The sequence below is a fragment of the Asparagus officinalis genome, chromosome 7 (assembly GCF_001876935.1).
Source record: "Asparagus officinalis chromosome 7, Aspof.V1, whole genome shotgun sequence".
NCBI lineage: Eukaryota > Viridiplantae > Streptophyta > Magnoliopsida > Asparagales > Asparagaceae > Asparagus > Asparagus officinalis.
The window spans coordinates 82945542-82966017 of NC_033800.1; positions in this window are offsets into that span (position 1 = coordinate 82945542).

Sequence of the window (20476 nt, forward strand, 5' to 3'; positions counted from 1 at the left end):
GATGAATCAGAGGAAGATGATGATGCCTTGATCCATGAGGCGATGTCGAACGAGGAGGAGGCGTCGGCTCCTGGAGAAACGTCAAACCAACAAGGTGAATGGCTACCAGCGCTTCGATCATGGCTCCGGCGGTGACGTCTGCGGTCGAGGAAGCTACCCTCTCTCCTTTGGCTCGTTCACGCAAGAGGGCGGTGGATCGAGCCCTTGCTAACCTCCAAGACACCCTTGCTGATAGCGTCAAGCTCATATTGGAAGAAAGTTGTCCTTTCGAGGAGTTCAAGGAGGCTCTTGACTATCACATGGGCTTCCTGATCAAGATGCTTGGCGTCTCCACCGCCAATCCGTATTTCAAGCGTTTGGAGGAGGCAGAGCAGACTATTCAATAGCTGTTCGCCCTTCACGCCACGAACTCTGAAATCCTTCATCTTACATCTGACGAGGTCCAAACAGCATTGGAGGAGTGCGATCATAGACTGGAGGAGACAAGATCATTGGAGGCGAGGCTGACATAAGAGCTAGAGCACGTTACGGCCGAGGACGAGTGAGTGAGCTGAGAGCACCAAAAAGCTGACTCCCGTATCTCTTGCCTGTCTTCGAAGATAGCGAAGATCACACAAACGATTGCTAATGCGCAGACCTTATTGGCCACCCATGAGAAGGCTCGCAAATAGCTGATAGGGGAGTTGGAGGAACTCGGGTCTCGACGGCAGCTGGTCATTAACGCCATTGAGGAGAAAGGCCAAGCCCTCAAGGAGGCAAGGCACACTGTCCAAGACTTGGTTTTACGCTCTGAGGAGGATATTCATCGAGAGATCCTGAAGAGGCTCGAGCTTAAGTGCTAAGGTAAAACTAAGGGTGGGATCTCCAGACCTAGAATCGAAAAGATCTAGATAATCCTAACTTTTATAGGATTGGTTACCTGATCTGAACATGACTTTTTCATTTATCGAGATGAAATTTCGACTTCAGCCCTAACTTTTATAGGTTTAACTGAAGGGAAAAAGGTGGAGGCTTTTTGTTTATCGAAAAGGAGTTTCGATCTTGCTCGTGACCATTCGATGGTTTGACCGAGTGAGGGTTATTGAGACGACCTTAATTTTTATAGGTTTGATCTTTCAACTTAGGCAGAGGCCTTTTGTTTATCGAAAGGAAAGCTCGATTTGAAAGTAGACCTCTCGTTCATTGAAGGAATCAAGAGGGGGTTTTGGCTTTGGCCAAATGGATGGTTTGAGACGATCCAAACTTTTATACATTTGATCACTCAATTTGTGGACCTCTCGTTCATTGAAGGACTCGAGAGGGGATCTTGGTTATAGTCCTAACTATAGGAAGGTTTGACCAAATAAACAGTGAGAGTGTGGTATAAATAACCGTAGGAATGTTGATTTGTATGAGTCACAAGGTGGGGGTTTTCAGCGTCAAGTGATAGGGACTTAGCATGAAAGGGGTTTGTTAATTGCCATGGATCGGTGGGGGTTTTCAGATGACTGGTCTTCATCTTGAATAATCAGCTAATCTCGGGTTATCCTTAAGAATGCCCTATATAGTATTCTCCAGGAACTTCCCGTTAAATAAGTTATCCAGAGCATACTAATGATAGTATTTTTTAGGAACTTTCTATTTATCGGCATCATGAGTTTGTCACCATCTTGGGTGATTAAGCGATATGCACCATTTGAGTAGACTGTCTATATCACAAACGGTCATTCCCATTTGGGTTGGAACTTGTCTTTCTTCTTGGAGTTAAAGAATCAATTGTCATCGGAAGACGAGAACTAAGTCTCCTTCCTTGAAGCTTCATTGTTGGGCTTTTTTATCGAAAGTTCGGGAGATTCTGGCCTGGTAAAACTTAATTTGCTGTTGAGCTTCCAAACACTTTTTGTCTAACATCTCTAGTTCTTCGAGATATTTTTGATGTTGTTCCTCTGTTGTCATCCAAGTTGTGAGAGCAATGTAAAGGGATGGAATTTGGATTTCCAAGGGAAGAACAGCCTCACATCCATATACCAGAGAGTACGGAGTCGCTTCGGTAGGTGTGCGAACTATGGTGCGATAGGTCTAAAGAGCTTTGCCGAGTTTGTCTTCCCAGTCTCGCTTGCTGGTCCTCATGAGTTTTGAAAAAATCTTTATGATTATTTTGTTGAAAGCTTCCGCTAATCCGTTCACTGTGGGATTGTATGCCATCGACGAGATGTCGTTAATTCTAAACTTTTCACAGAATTTAATGAAGGTATTGCTTACGAACTGAGGGTCATTATTGTGCATGATTCGTCTTGAAACTCCGTATCGGTAAAGGATGTGGTGTTTGATGAACTTAACGATGTTGCTTGTCTTCACTTCTCTGAGAGGAACTGCTTCATCCTACTTTAAAAAATAATCAGTGATTGCCAAAATGAAACGATCACCTTTGGCTGACGGTGGAAAATAGGACCAGTAATGTCCATTCTCTATGTCTTAAATGGCCATGAAGTAGCCGAATGGTGCAAGTGCTCTGGGGGTTGGTGCATGAAACTCACGTGTATTTGACACGTGTAGCATCGACGGGCATAGTTGACTGCATCCTTAACCATGATCGACCAATAATATCCCATTCTTCTGAGACGATCGCAAAGCTTGTGACCGGATTGATGCGCACTATATGTTCCATTGTGCGCTTCTTTAAGAGCCTCTTCCGCCTCTTTGGTCGAGAGGCATCGGAGTAGCAAACTATCGTATGCACAACGATATAGTGTCTGCGTCGCCGTGTTATAATAAAATCTCAGCGCCCTTCGTCGGATCGAGTCCCTTTCTTTTATATCTTGCGAAAAAAATACAATGCACGACATAGTCGATCATGGGGAATCGCCAATCTCGAGGCTCGAGTTCAATTATAGCCGTGTGCGCCTCCTTGATGTCCAAGGCACAGTCTGGTACAAAGAGTTGGTGAATTCTGATAGTGACCCATTGTTTTGTGTCAGGAGGCTGTGACAGAGATACTGCTAATGCCGTCAGTACATCTACATATGCGTTCTGGAGACACAGAATATACTCGATGAAGAATCCTTCGAACGAACCTACCATCTCGATGGCTACCTTATGGTACGATATTAGGTCTTGATTCCTGACCTAGTACTCTCCTCGAATTTGGTTGACTATCAGTTGGAAATCACCAAAAGCTTCGAGATATTCGACCCCCAGCTCTTTAGTGAAATTGAGCCCAATGAGCAGCGTGTTGTATTCAGCTATGTTGTTAGAACACGGTTCGATGAGTGAATAGGCTCAAGGTATCACATGTTTTTCCGAGGAAACTAAAACAACTCCAACTTCTGAGGAAGTTTTAGAACATCCGGGAGCACTTGCCACATTGGTTGTTCGGGAAGCACCATCGAAGTATAATTGCCACACCTGTTGATAAGATGTAGTGTTGACTTTATAGGTTTCATCCGGCAAATCTTCATATAATTCGGCTGCATCTGTCATAAGGTTAGCTGCTATAAGATCACAAATTGCTTGACCCTTAACTGACTGTTGTTGTTTGAAGTGCAGGTCGTATTGGGACAAGAGTAGGGCCCATTTGCTAGTCGCCAATTCATAGAGGCCGGTTGCGTTATGAATACTCTGACTGGATTAACGTTGAAAATAACATAGATCATCTGTCCAATGAGGTAATGTCGCATCTTTTGGATGTCAAATACCAAAGCGAGACATTCCTTCTCGATCATTAGATATCGAGATTTAGTACCAACCAAAGTTCGATTTAAGTAATAGACGGCTTGTTCGTGACCGTGTCATCATATTGTACAAGCAAAGCACTTAACGAGTGGTTCATCACCTTAACATAAATCAAGAATAGTTTACCTGACTTTGGTGCAACAAGGACTGGAGGATTCGCAAGATATGCTTTGATATCTTTGAATGCCTTTTGACAGGCATCGTCCCAAATGAAAGACACACCCTTCTTTGTTAGTTTAGAAAATGGTTGGCAATTCCCGGATAGATTCGAGATGAACCGACATATATAGGCTAGTCACCCTTGCAATCCTCAAAGTTCCTTGAGATTTCTTAGGGATTGCAATTCATGTATCGCTTTCACCTTATCAGGATAATACGGATACCCTTCGTGGTGACGACGAATCCCAGGAACTTACCGCTGGACATTCCGATGAAAGACTTGGTAGGATTCATCTTTAACTGGTGAGTCCGCATAAGATCGAACATCATCCTCAAATCTTTAATATGGTCATCTTTGTTACAAATTTTCACGACCATGTCATCAACATAACATTCAACAGTCTTCTGGAAAATCTTTGACATTGCTCGTTGATAGGTGGCTCCTGCATTCTTCAATCCGAAAGGTATAACTGTGTAGCAGAAGACAACGAGGGGCATCCTGAATGCGATGTGTTTTTCATCGTCCGAGCACATCTTGATTTGATTGTAACCCGAAAACCCATCCATAAAAGACATTCTCTCAAATCCACATGTGTTATCGATAATAACATCCTGATGATCGGAAGAGGAAAATCATCCTTTGGGTAAGCAGTGTTCAGGTCTCTGAAGTCGATACAGATCATGATCTTCCCATTCTCTTTAAGGACTAACACGATATTTGCCAACCAATCGGGATGTTGCTCTTCCCTAATAAAACCCGAGTCGATTAGCTTTTTAACCTCCGACTCGATCGCTTCTATAATCTACGGACGAAACCGTCTTTGCTGTTGCTTGACAGATTTTGCATCCGATTTGATGTTATGGCAATAGACTGCCATGTTTGGATCAAGTCCTGGCATATCTTCGTAATTCCAACCGAAAACGTCTATATATTCCCTATTGAGGGCAATCAATTCTTTCTTATCGTCTGGTGGAAGACTATCACTGACAAAAATGAGCTTCGGATTCGCTTCGTCGCCCATGTTCACCTAGACCACTTTGTCTTCGGTGGGAGGTTCTCTTTGTTCAAACCGGTCCCCATACTAAATATTCAAGTGATGGATCCACGGTTCTTCCTAAGTTGGTAGTTGATCGTCTTCCTCTATTATGGCAGGATCGGTCGTGGCCATATTCTACATCAGACTTTTGAATATTTCTCTAAGACTGACATTGGAATCCCAATTGGAAAAATCGGATGAGTATCCGTCCTTATTCGCTAGTTGATAGATGACTTGCCAGCAACATTTGTCATCGGATGAAGAGGCATAGCCCAGGCCCCTTTTATGGCCATAATAATTGTCAGGTTTTTCTTTCGGTACATAGGCCGAACGAGGTGGAACTCGTGGGCCTCGACCAAAACAAAGACCTTCATCGAGTGCAAAATTATATCCCCATTTCTTCATGAAGTTATGTGATTGTTGACTGTATTTGAATAAGTGAGGCCCGAGTCTCTCCTCGTCACTATTTTCTTTTGAGAAGGGATTTGATGGTTGAGATACTTTTCCTTTGCCGAAAACTAACTCTTTTTCACTCCCTGCCTTAGCAAAAATAGCGAGGGTTGTTCAAAATGAGTCTTAGACATGTTTTTTCATCATGCAAGATGACCGAAGAGGCATGTGTATGTCGGGGTTATCATACAGTCCTTGCATTACATTATCAAGATAAGATGGATACTCTAAATCGTTATTTATAGCTTCTTCGGTAAGTTGCCAATTACAACTAACATCTGACGATTCACCATCGTCAAGACTGATTACAAAGGGTACAATGTCTTTTAATACAAAATCTCCATTGTAATCAAGCCCAGCTTTGGTATCAGCTTCTTCTCCGCTGTCCGCGCATTGGGTCGATGATTCAGTATCAGATTTAGCACCGTAAAGAAGTGAATCAGTAAAATAGTTTTCTAACCCCTTAAACGGTTACTTATCTGTGACCACCATCTTAACCTCATTACTGGTGTCTATGTATTTTAGACACTGATGAAGGGTGGATGGGACTATAAGATTACTATGGATCTAGGGTCGACCTAATAGTAAGTAATAGGAGGTTTCCACATGGATCACGTAGCACGTGACCTCGGACCTTAAATCCTCAAGTTGGCACTTCATCCGGATTTTACCCAATAGTCTAGACCCACTAGTATTGAATCCATAAATAATGGTACCTATCGAAGCCAACTTGCTGGCAGGGATTCCGAGACAATACATCAATGGAGTGGCATGACGCTGACAGCAAAATCCGGATAGACTTGGATCCGATTGACAATGCTAGAGTCGATGTACCTACTAAAGTACAAAGGCCTATCATACTTTGAATTTCTCACTTTCATGTCATCTTTGGTGAATGTGATACAAGAGAACTGCTTGGCTGTCAAATTGTAATTGTGAACTGGTGGCTCTGGCTTTTCAAGAACTAGCTTGATTTGAGTGAGGAATACGTCAGAATTAGCCAAGGCTTCTTGCAGGGCCTCCCTAGTGTCTTTGGAAAGACGTAACAACTTGTATAGAGTTATCCTCGCTAGGATGTTAGCTAGCTGAGTTATAACATTGAAGCGGTATGGTATGTTTGAACTTCTCGGTTTATCTCTTCTAATCAAATGATTGAATCGAGACTATTTCGGGTTCTGAGTCTCTTGGCGTTGGCGATCTTTCTCTTTTTGCTTATTTGTTGGTTGTTGATAGGGTTTCCCTATAGGTGCAGGGGGAGTTGTAACCATCCCCAGTTCAGCCAACGTTTTAGTATTTAGATCAGAGGCTTCGGGGTACTTATAGTGATATTCGTTCCTGCCCCTGGTAGCAAAGACTTCTTGTTCATCTTCAGAAAGTGATAAGGTAGGGATTCCTTCATCATCTTTCTTAGAGATTGTTGCAGCGGGATAGCAGGATTTGCCCCTACTCTTAGGTTTCTTCTTAGACGAGGACCCCGCCCATTGTTCATCCTCGAGCAGATCTGTATGGGCCTAAAGAATTTCATCGTTAGGGGCTGTGTGCTGCACAAGTCCCTTCTGGCGTTGTCCATAGGGATCATCATTAACGGTCTTCACCTCCACTTTTGATACAAGCTCTGGCTAAAACCATGACAGAGGGATAGAGCCGAAGCTGATAGAAAAGACATTTGCGGCCACCTTCTTTTCCTTAGGCTGCTTTACGGTGATGATACCGACGTCGATCAAGGCTTGGATCTTGTCTTTAAGGGTGTAGCACATCTTAGTGGAATGATGGACCCACCTATGAAATGCACAATATTTTGGATCCATTGTCCTCTTGGCTTTCTCCTTGTCAGTGATTGGAGGTAATTTAATTTTGTTATTATCCAAGAGGTATTTAAAGATAGCAGGAACTTCATCTTCCTTAAAGGAGTATTCCTTCGGGAATTTTGGTTCAAAAGTCTACTACTGCCTTTGAGGTTGTTGCTGCCACTGAGAGGGCGACTTCTGTGGTGCTTGTTATTACGACTGCAGTTGGAATGTCTGATTCGGGTCAACTATATTTGCCGGCATCTTCCCTTTACCATGAGGGACAAAGTTTTGCTTTGGAGTATTAGTTGTCGATTGACCTCTTTCAACCTTCTTTCGCTTGAGGAAACGTTCGGCTTGCTCTCCATGCACCTTTAATTTTTTCCATGTTTTAGATGGTGCCACACCCATGGCTTCTAACACATCTAAAGAAAGGTTATTGTGGCATGTTTGGAGAATAAACTCCTCCATGACCGGATCTCAGCAATTCATTGCCTTATTCCGAAAGCGCTTGACGAAGTTGTTAACTGACTCTCCGTCTTTCTGCTTCTCATTAAATAATGTCCCGATTGATACTTCAGTGTCATCATCGAAGAAGTTTGTCAGGAACATGCTTTCTATATCATCCCAACCATTAATGCTCCTCGGCTTGAGACGACGGTACCACTCAAAGGCGGCTCCACGAATGGTGCTGACAAATGACCGGACCATCAAAGGTTCATTGCCAGAGATTACGCTAATATGGGGTTTAAAATAAATCAGATGCTGAGTAGGCGATCCTCTCTCGTCAAACAGTGTAAAGTTAATTAAGTTGAACTTTGCCGAATACGAAATCGATTCCCATTCCCTCGGATATGGACATGGGATACTAGTTTTCTTCACCTCTTAAGCAGACATCAAAACGTTGATTTTGCTCTCGAGGTCCTTCATCTTCTTGTCTTCACTCGCACTTTTCTTTGAGGGTTGCTAAGAAGGTTCAGAGGATTCCACTGGACCACCCCCAGGGTTATTGGCATTGGGAGGAGTATCAGCATTGAGATTTTCCTCCCCTTCCGAGTCGCTGTCTACTTCATTAGCATTGTTGCGACGACTGGATTCAGTCTGCTGATTCGAAAAGGATTGAAGTTGTTAGGCAAGTAATTTCCTTATGCGCTGCATGTTCAACTCCATTTCCATCTTCATCTCAGCTCTGAGCTCTTCTTTCAGCTTAGCCAGAGCGTTTTCGAGCATTTGAGCTAACTGGTCGGGAGTGATGACGAACGCCTCCCGGGCTCGTCCTGCACTGGATACAGTGGCATCCGAAGAGACTGCAGAGCAAGCGTCTGACGCTTTGTCATCTGAGGATAACCCTCTGCTCATTCGTTGATAGTCCCTTGGTCTGAAGTCCCTTGGTCTAATAGCTCCGGTTCGCAGCCGAGTTAAATGCTGGGATGTTTCTAGAAAAGGTTTAGGACTGAAACATCGCATTGACTTCTCTTTATCGGTCACGTTGATGGTGACTTCTGGGAGTTCGTCATCTTGAACGACCGGTCTTCTCTCATAGAAACGCCTTAGCTTGGGCTTCAACGTTTTGGCAGAAAGTCTTTCAAATACTGAGACTCTCTGTGAAGCAATCTTGGGGCAGCTACACTCTGATAATACTACCCTGATAAGCTTGCTACATGGATAGTGAGAATCCGCTTCTCGGGTACTTATCTTTCGAGTCTTGTTCATACCCCCAGCCCGATAGTACAACTCATCAGCATGATTACCTGAGTAATCTATCGTGTGCTGGCATGATTTTCTAGGTATAACGTTATCGTCCTCCGACGAACATGCTTCCTCTTGGGAAAATGGTGCCTTATTGGCATTCTCAAGAGTCACTCGTTTGGAATCACGCCTTCATGAGCGCAGGGCCCTAACGGGTTCTTGAACTTCAACTCGCAATCCGAGGCGAGCGATTACAGGTCTTTTCTTATTATGAGGGGTCATTAACTTGTTGAGAGGGTACAAACGACCCCCAGTCTGACGAATTGCTCGGGGTTCATTCACCAAACCCAAGCACTCTTTAACCGGGACTTTGCCTCGAACCTCGTACAACGGACCAAGACGATCTATGATCTTCATCTTAAATCAAGACAAGTCCACACTGTCGTAAGGCTCCACCGGAGGTGCCAGATCAATTGGAATAGGGACGAAACTCGATGGGATCAGATAAATGGGCGTTGAAGACCTCCTATTTCGGCCTTGGCGCGGGTCACCTCGTGGTGACTCGCACTTGGCTGGGTCACCTCGTGGTGACCGGCCGAGTCACCTTGGGGGTGACCCGCATTTTTCAGTCTTTTCGGCCGTAGTTTTGGCTTTTGGCCTTCATACTTTGTGTAGTTTTGATGGTTTTTGGGCAACCTTTTCCTTCTGCAATTTCTTGGCTTCATGTACAATGATTCTTGCGTGCGCAAGCAATACGCGGCGCTTCTGAATACGCTCCTCAAGGGTCGAACGGGTCTTTTTGATGCGGACCCATTCATTCATCGCCGGTTTGGAGGAGGAGAGAGAGCTACTCGCTCACTGTTGTGGCACTTGGCGCTTCCTAATATTCAGATCTGACTCATAGCAGATCCCGTCAACTGGCTCCAAAGCTATTGTGAGTTAGCGCGCGAGGCGCTGGCGTTGCCTTTGATGTGCTCTTTTTGATAGAGTTAGCGTGCCTTCAGCAGTAAACTTCTTGATCAAGGAGAGGTCTGGATCTGTGGCTTCAACCTCATTGGATGCTACAAGGGTATTGCGAGGTGTAATTGTAGCAGCAACGGGGCAGAGATCATCATCTTAGGTCTTCATATCTGAAGACCAGTGGACCTTGCTTGAGGAGGAGATCCTCTTGTGCTTGTGAGGGGAGGAGGATCTGGATGAGGAATACATGTAATCCTCGTACTTCTATTGGTCGAACTCGTATTCGACCTCTTTATCAACCGGGATCACGATCCTTGGTTGCGACACTACAGCCTCGGTAGAGAGGCTGTCGGTTCCCACTATGGTCATCGGTTTGTTTGTGTCAAAAGTTATTTTTTCATTGTCATTAAACTTGTTACAACCGTTTGTTGATAACAAGTTTAAAAAAATAGAAAAGTTAATCTTTTTATAAGATCTTCTTATACAACAAAAAATAAAGATTACAACTTTATCAAACAATACACATAAACTATTTATTAGCCTCTATTTGCATGGGATCTTTACCTATACCAGGGACGCGTTAGTCCATGGACCACAACGGATCAGTTCCGGTTGATAGAATTATTGATCAGAGTTCTCACTTCACAAAGGAAGTAACCGCAGAAGTGATAATCTCGACCAAGCAAGATTACGACTCTTCTCAAGATCAAAACCAAGTTTGATTATGCTTAAGTTCGCCAAGATCTACTAGCCCTCCTCTGAAATTCGTGCTCCACTCTTTAATTTGATAGCACCTTGCCCTATGATTTCAAATCCCTGCAAATGAAGACTCTAGGCTTGTATTTATAGGCTTCGGTTACAGTGTTTTCAAATAAGAACTGATGATTTGACGTTATCCGTAGTTAACAACGGCCTAACCATGTATGAGAATGATATCAAGTGAATTGGGACACTCTGGAATGAATAAATCCTAAGAAAATTATCAAAATACGTGTTTTAGGAAGTCGATGTGTGCGGCAAATCCTGGTGACCCGCGTGCATGCAGGTCACCTCGTGGTGACCCGCACTTGCACGAGTCACCTCGAGACTTGGCTATTTTTAGCTTTCCCAGATTTGTATTGTCATTCCGTTGACTTGTGCGCTTCATAGGCTCACTTTGTGCGCTCATTAGCTTCTCTTCGGCCTCAGATGATCCTCCTTAATTCAGATAATCCCCTCTAACTTGGGTGATGACATTCATTGTCTTTGTTTAGTGTCGAACTACGCGTGAGAACCCATAGGCATTTTTTGACGCCTATAATCATTAGGGTTGCTCTTATTTTTGTTTTTAAGTTGTTAATCATGCTTAAACCATGCTTAAACCCTAATTTTAGCAATTAATTGAGTTATCATGTTAATTAAACCATGCTTAAACCCTAATTTTAGCAATTAATTGAGTTATCATGTTAATTAATCATGCTTAAACCCTAGGTTTGTGATACCTAGAGATAAGCAATTAATTGAGTTATCATGTTAATTAATCATGCTTAAACCCTAGGTTTGTGATACCTAGAGATATGAATGAATTTAAATCAAATTATATCTGTTCTTTGAGTTTTTACAAGCATGCTTATGTTAATCATGTTAAGAGATCATGTTTTAATCGAGGAATTTGGCTAATTAGGTTGTTAAACCCTAATTTGATTAACCCAAGAGTGTGAATTATGTTCAAAATAATTTCTGTAAAGTAATTAACAAAGATTAAGTGTTGTTAGATGCTTCATGATAAGAAAGTATCATGTTTGAACAAGTTACATATCTCAAATCGACAAAACATGAAAAACCTGAAGAGATAGATTCCTCTCTGGCCGATCGACCGGCGCCCTAGGGTCGATCGACCAGTGAATGCCTATTTGTGCACGTTGTGCACACCTACAGTGCGGTCGACCGAAGCCCTAGGGGCGATCGACCAGTCTGTGTTCTTTTTGTTTCCTAGATGTTGTTTTTATATCTTTTGTTTGTGTTCGCGGGTTCGAGCCGCACTATGTTGCACGTATAGCCATAAGTTCACACGTAAAATGTTGTAGTATACACACAAATATCCTAAAGATGATTAATATGGATATAGCGGCGATTACACTTGAGATACGAGTTTTGAGTTTGCACCCCGAGACACGTGCGCGAATGCTTGAATACATGTTTCTAAATTGAGTATGCATGCATAGTTGAGGTGCATAACACATGTTTGAGTTGATAGTTATTGGCATAACACATGATAATGCATAACCTATCTGTTGGGGAAGTTTAGTGTGGACATTTATCCTGTAATGAGACCTCGGCTGTACCACACTAGGAGTATTTGGATGTTTTCACGTAATGATACCTCGGGGGTACTAATACTCGAAAATGTTCAGGATGTTTTCGGATTGGGCTGGTACGCCTACATTCCGCTATACAATCATCTGGATGCATCACTCGGAATAGGGGATATAAAATCTATTATCGCAGAACGATTGAGTAAGGATGTTGAATCCACATGATATTGTGAGAACCTTACAATTATATATATATATATATAATTGTAGTTTGCTCCCATGCTAGTTACCCAAGAGTAGGGTATGATTTTGAGGTTTATGGTCTGTTTATGGGAATGATTATGTTGGATGATACTTCTTATGTTTGTACCAACTACCCGAGGATAGTCTGAGTTTTGACATAGCTCACCATGTGTGAGGGTTGAAGTGGTTGTTTTACTTTCATGCATTGCTTCTCTTTACTTCTTAGTTAGGATCAATGGTTAGCGATTCATAATTTGAGACACATGACATATATATGAGGGTTTCCTTATTTGGATTATTTCGCTCGACTTACCAGTCTCATATTGTAGGTTTCTAATTATTGATTTTCTTTAGATTGTTTATCTTTAGTTTGGTGTTAATATTTAGGTATCTATAATTTAAGACATATGATATATACATGAGGGTTTCCTTGTTTGGATTACTTTGCTCGACGTACTACGTATCTCTTTGTAGGTGTCTAAATATTAATTTCGGTAGATACGGGAAAAACGATCTAGGTAGACTACGCTTATGTCACGCCCCGCTTCCTAAAATATCCGGGAATCGAAACGTGAACAAGCCCGCGACGTATTAGATTAAGGAGAATAAAAATAAATATTTCTCCTCAACCTAATACGCTAAGTGTCAAGAAATAAATGCAAAGGCATAGGTCCCCGATCACAGTTAACAAGAATATAATGAATAACACAGAATAAAATAATACATATCACAAATGAATATCATCCAAGACATAATATTCGGGTTAACATGCCCTTATATAAAACTATCTAAATACTGGAGAAATATAATACATCGATCAACGAAAAAAGAAAGAACTAAAAAAGTAAACTGGGACCATCAACTAATAAAAGAAAAGACTAGGCTTCGACTTCTTCTTCTGCTCCATCTGCAAGGCACTCCTGCTGAGAATACTCGGGCTCTGGCGTATCTCCAAGTTGGACATGTCCTTCTTCTAAGTTTGACGTATACCAGAGAAAATAGGTGTACGTCAGCGGGCATGGCACGCGGTAAGATCCCACAAAACAAATAGAGCGAACGAAAACCCAAGCGGAAAACGATACGATAAAAAAATAACAAAAGGACGTGCAACTAGAAATCCAACAAAATCAACATGCGAAAACACTACTAAAACATGATAATCATAAGGCTAACTGCACACTGTAACCGGGTTGAGTACTAGCCATCCTAAAACTCACTGGTCCACATCTCAAATAAAGTCAACATTCATATCACCGGATAACTGACTGTTCACAAATCCTCTACGCACATCCAATACTGTTACACGAATCGATCAGAGGACTACACGCAATCCGATCTTGGCCTGGTCCGAACTCAGGCAAAGCTCAGGTAACGAAACAGGTCACGGACTAAAGTGACTACACAAATTCACTTTAGCCCAACAAACCAACCCCAGTGACTACACGAATTCACTGGCGCGAGCCTGGAATATACATCTACAGCCACATCCAATCACATGAACAAAGACTTTCCCATCCTAACTCTTTTCGTTTTTCTAAGTCATCAATCAAAGTCCACAATATCTCTGGTTCACCACCTAAATTCAGTCAACGCACACACACATGTCACTAAGTTTTGTTCATGACGCACAAGGCTACTAAGTCATGAACTACTAAGGGCTCTCAAACACAATAAGGAACAATCAATGCAACTAATCATGTGTAATAATATCATAACATATCAGATAATCAAGTCTAAGAATTATAAATCATGAAGCGCAACTATGTATTTCAGAAAATAATTCTTTTTCCAAAATATTTTCTTTTAAAATTATTTCTTATTATAATAATCCAAAATATTCTCTTTTCCAGAATAAATTCTAAAAATTATTTTCTCATATACTAATTCAACATAAACCCTTTTTCAAAATAATCCCTTTTAAATTATTTATTAAAATTATTTTCTCATATACTAATTCAACATAAACCCTTTTTCAAAATAATCCCTTTTAAATTATTTATTATTATAATAATTCAAAATAATCTCCTTTTTCAAAATAATCCCTTTTAAATTATTTATTATTATAATAATTCAAAATAATCCCTTATTCCAAACTAAACTCTTTCAAATAATTCTAAAAATATTCTTTAACTATAATAATCTATTAATTCAAATAATCTTTTTCTCTGAAAATAATTCTTATCCTGACAATATCAGTTATTTTTATCTATCATCAAACAATCCATGCTGATAATAACATATTACGATATATTCTGTGCAACTAATTAATAACATATATAAATATTGTAAAGACGAGTCAAAGGGAAGTGAGACCTTGCTTGCGAGACCAAGAGGTCTGATGACGTGAAGGTAGCGCCGCTACTGTCACGGCACGTTGGATCTGAACGGGAGGCGGCTGCAGTTTGTTCCGGGGTTGTGGCGACGGTTAATGACAGTGATCGAGAATCTGCAATGGGCATTGGGCGTTGGTCGGCGTCGTGGCTGCAGGGACAGCACGTAGCTGTCGTTAGTTCGAAACTCGGCGTCAAAAGAAAACGAAAACACAGAACAGCATGTGAGTGACTTGGCGCCAACTAGCCGTGGAGAAGTAGGACGTTGCTGTTACGAGATTCGACAAATCTGGGTAGCGATGGCGGAGTTGTGCTTGAGAGGGTCGAGGCGCAGAGCGACGAAACTGGGCGGTTGGGGTGAAGGGGTCTGGTGCGTTAGCGTTGGACTGTCGGAGCGCTCGACGTCGTGCTTGAGTGTTTGGTCTAGGGTTGTTGTAGGCAGTGGCTTGGTAAGAGAGGGAGCCGCAGACGGTGGTTTGGCATGGCTCAGAGGCGTTAGAGCGTCAGGGGAGGGCATCAGGCGGTGTATTCAGGGGCGAGCCGTTGCGAGTAGGGGAGCTGGTACGCCGCGGGCGCTTCGGCTTCGCCGGAGCAAATATAACAGGACAAGAATGGCGGTGGCAATTTTTTGGGGACAGAAAGAGAAGGAGAGAAGAGGAGGAGGACGGGGAGAGACGAGAGACGGAGACTGACGGAAGAGGAGAAGAGAAGAGAAGAGGAGGGGAAAACAAATTGTCATTAATATTATTATATTATATATTATCTTATATATTATATTATATAGCTTATAATATAACTAATACTATTAATAATATATATAATATAATATATATACATATATATATATATATATATGAAATTAGGGTTTCTAAAAATTAATTAAAAATAATAATAATCATAAAAAAATTAAATAATTACGTGAAAATTATCTACACATCAAAACGTACCAGTTATAGTATTATAACCGATAATACGCAACAGTAGAAATAATACAATAAATTACACGATTAAACAAGAATAATTAATAAAAATATAATTATGTATATTTAAAATCAAATAATTATGGGATAATTATCCACATAGTAAAACGTACAAGTTATACTAATATGACAGATAATATGCAACAAAAAAATAATACAACAAATTATACAAATAATACGTAATTAATAATATAACGTATTATACGAAATAATATGTAATAATAATAATAATACAATATATTATTTAAAAATAATACATAAGAGTATTGGTAATACAACAGATTAATTTTAAAAATTTTAACCATACAAAATTAATTTATAAATATTAATATCATTTAAATAAATATAAAATTTGGACTTTAAACCATAGAATGATCTAAAAAATCAAGAAAAATACAAATACTCTTTTAAAAATAATAATTAAATATTTTAAAATATCAAAAAAATATTTTAGCTAATATCAAAGTCCACGGTCATTACATTCTACCCTCCTTAAAACAAATTCTGCTCTCGGAATTAAAATAAGATATGTACGATATCATATAGTAATTTGTAAAGAAAAAATATTACATATAATAGCTGATAATAGGAAGTAAAAGCATATCAATAATAGACATATATAAAACACATAAAAATATATGCAACAATCATATAACTATGTATTCATAACATTTATACAACGAACACAATATCAAAATATACTAATAACCATTATATCATTATACCCATTAGAATAACCAAATATGATACAAAAACTAATATCAAAATATACTAATAACCATTATATCATTATACCCATTAGAATAACCAAATATGATACAAAAACTATAAACCCAATATACAACCAAATATGATACAAAAACTATAAACCCAATATACATAAAGAATAAACATAATACAACATATGAATTGTCATGTGATAATTTCCAAAATAATAATCATATATGGACATAACAGTTAACTAAAACAATAATACAGAGACTTGTGTATATGAAAAATTGATATATACAACAATTGAAACAATTAATGAATAGACAATAAAATACATTATCAAAGTAAAATATACACAACCTAACAAAAAAAACAACTAATAAACAGAACAAAATATCTACAATGTGCAAAACCTGCATCTAAGCTGTATAAACTTATAACACTAATTTCACATCCTAAAATAAACTATGAAACTACTGATGAAATGTAAGAGAAATAACTATGTTAACTAATAAACAATATAACCCAAATAACACAATATACTAATAAATTAATAAAATTAAATACAACATAAAAACACATATAAGAAAAACGTATAACTTAATAAATAACCAAACAATAATGATAACAAAACGCGTACATGAAAGGTAAAATGTGACCAAAATTGTGTGGCAACACACACAGCAAACATGTATAAATACATGTACACTACGTAGAATTAATAAAACAAATGCAACACACATAAAAATAACTACACTATAACGTGACCACAAACAAAAAATATAACAAAATATAATAAATATTGAATCACAATAAGTATAGCAATACACAAATTGAGATGTGAAAAGAAAAAATGAGTAAGAATACACTATATAAAATATAAGACACACTAACTACAAAAATATTACGACTAAATACGTAATCAAAATACAATATGTAAAACACAAAAATCAAATCTAAACAAACACACACATTATAACAATATTTAATAACCCTATACACAAACTATAAAGTCTTAAAACCATACACTCACACCGAAAAATAACGACACTTATTCAAAGAAAAAACATAAGAATAAAACTATATTGATATAATATGTTCTATAAAAAATACAAAAAAAATAAAAACAAAACAGAAGAGTAACACAATGTAAAACAATACAAGTTAAAATAATAAAAAAATATAAATCTGACAAAGAAAAACATAATTGAAAGACTCAATACATTCAAATAAGTAACAAACAAATTGAAAGTATAAAACTTAAAATAAATTAACACATACAAAAATCATAGAATACACTGAAACATAAATGTTTACTAACAATATTGACACTCACAAACATACCACTAAATAAAGACTATAATATATAAAAACATAAACAATGAAAGGTAAAATAGGTATATAAGCAAATGAATACATAAGAAGAGCATAATTTCAAATAATAAAATGCTGATATATTTTAGATAAACATACCAGGAATGATTGATGAACATGCTAGTATAAACACTGGTAATACATGAAACAGAACATCATTAGACAAGGCTGATAAATGACTATATAAAAATATACGTCATAAATATAATAATCTATGGAAACACACTATAATGAAAGGGAATAGTAAGTATAAAGAATAAAAAGTAAAACATGACACAAATAAACGTAAATAATAAATAGAAAATAACAACAAAATGACACAAAAGGACATAAAAATCTAAAAAAATACTATAAAATAATATTAAAAAATAATATGCATATACAATGAATATTACTGAAATGACAAAATAATACATATATATAAAATGAAGCAACAACAGCAAACACGCAAATGCGCTATTAACAACCCATGAGTAAATGTTATACATACCTACAAACGCTATTTAGAATTTCCTCTTATATATTTTTTTAAAAATAACTAATGTAACAAAATAACTATAAAATTAGTAACTCAACTCTAAACTTAACAATATAAATAATGCCTGAATATCAAAATAGAAATACATCGCTCTTATGAATAATGAAACTAATGTGAATATACTAAAACAACCTAAACAAGATAAAACTGACTGATAGGAAAATTATGTACTGAAAATATTGTGAGTTGAATAAATAAAGAGTAAGAATGTAATGCATATATAGGATATTAAAATCATAAACTTGTTAAAGTATATTATGAAATACGAACACTATACAATAATCTAGAACATAAGTAAATGATAGATAGTATAACAGAAAACGCTCACATACATAATGTAGATATGCAAAAGTATAATTAAACACAATAAAATAATCTTAATATCAGATATGATATGTGATGTATATGTGAAATTTAATGTCATGATTTGAACAATTAAAAATGTATAAGTAATGATATATATATATATATTGAAATAATATAATAAATGATACAGAAATCAATACAATTAAACGATATATAAGTCAAATCAAAAAAACACTTTGTGTGATATATGAAATAATATAATAAATGATACAGAAATCAATACAATTAAACGATATATAAGTCAAATCAAAAAAACATACTTATAAAAATAACACCACATAAAATAATGACCGGTACGGGGAAAGAGAGGTTATACAAAGAGAGGGTAATCGAGAAGCGATGGGACAAGAATCGTGGAAAACACGGGAGTCAAAGAGTGAGACGATAGGGACGAAATAAAATCTATCAAGAATAGTCTCACGGATGAAATATAATATGCATCTAAGTTGTTCGTTATACTCTCACTGGTAGGAACTCGGGACCGGGACCTGCATAGGCCACCAAAAAAACCTGTCACGCCCCGTTTTCTAAAATACCCGGGAATCGGAATGAGAACAAGCCCGTGACGTATTAGATTAAGGAGAATAAAAATAAACATTTCTCCTCAACCTAATACGCTAAGCGTCAAGAAATAAATGCAAACGCACAGGTCCCCGATCACAGTTAGTAAGAATATAATGAACAACACAGAATAAAATAATACATATCATAAATGAATATCATCCAAGACATAATATTCGGGTCAACATGCCCTTATACAAAACTATTTGAATACTGGAGAAATATAATACATCGATCAATGAAAAAAGAAAGAACTACAAAAGTAAACTGGGACCATCAACTAATAAAAGAAAAGACTAGGTTTCAACTTCTTCTTCTGCTCCGTCTGTAAGGCACTCCTGCTGCGTACCTCTAATCTGGACCTGTCCTTCCTCTAAGTCTGACATACACCAGAGAAAACAGGTATATGTTAGCGTGCATGGCACACGATAAGATCCCACAAGACAAATAGAACGAACGAAAACCCAAGCGAAAAATGATATGATAACAAAAATGACAAAAGGACGTGTGTATGGTGTAAATTTTGATTTCCTGAAACGGGGATTTCGTTTGTATTGATAAGAACAGCTTATTATAAACTAATGAATCGAAATTACAACAGAAGTGGAAGGAATGCTCTCCTTGTTTAACGTGGGGACTTTGGTAGCGATAGGATGTTTCCCTCGGTTCTCGCACCGAGTTTGCTTCCCTTGGACGATCCGAATGAAGTTGCGGGTGAGCTTCAATGCGCAGTAGAAGCTCGTGTTAATCGAGTTCGAGTTCCCGAGCTTAAGGGCTATCAAGGCTAAAAACTAGAAGAAGATGCTACAGTGCAAGAACAATGCAAAGAGCCAAGCTCGATTCTCTTAGAGCTTAAGAGAACTGATTGCCAAGGAGCCAAATAGGTTCGGTCTTGATAAAGAGTTCAAAACCTCTCTTTTGATAGCCATCATTGGCTATTTATAGTGAAGGAGAAGCATGGCCACTCTCTCAAATTGTGGGATTGTGGTTGAGGGGGACCATAACTCCATCTCGTAAATCTTGGGATGTGACCATTAGAGGTGAGGAGAACCATACTCTATCCCTTAGATCATGGGGAGTGGGTGTACCCACTCCCACATTTTAAGCTCAAGTGGCTGACTTGGTCTAGCCGTGTAGGCGAGCTTAACATTACAGGCGAGCTTAGGCTTTCAGGCGAGCTGGCGAGCTTTCAGGCGAGCAAGTGAGCTTGGGTCTGCAAGCGAGCTTGGCGGGCTTTGGCATGCAGGCGAGCCCAGGTGCTACAGGCGAGCTCTAATGTTCAGGCG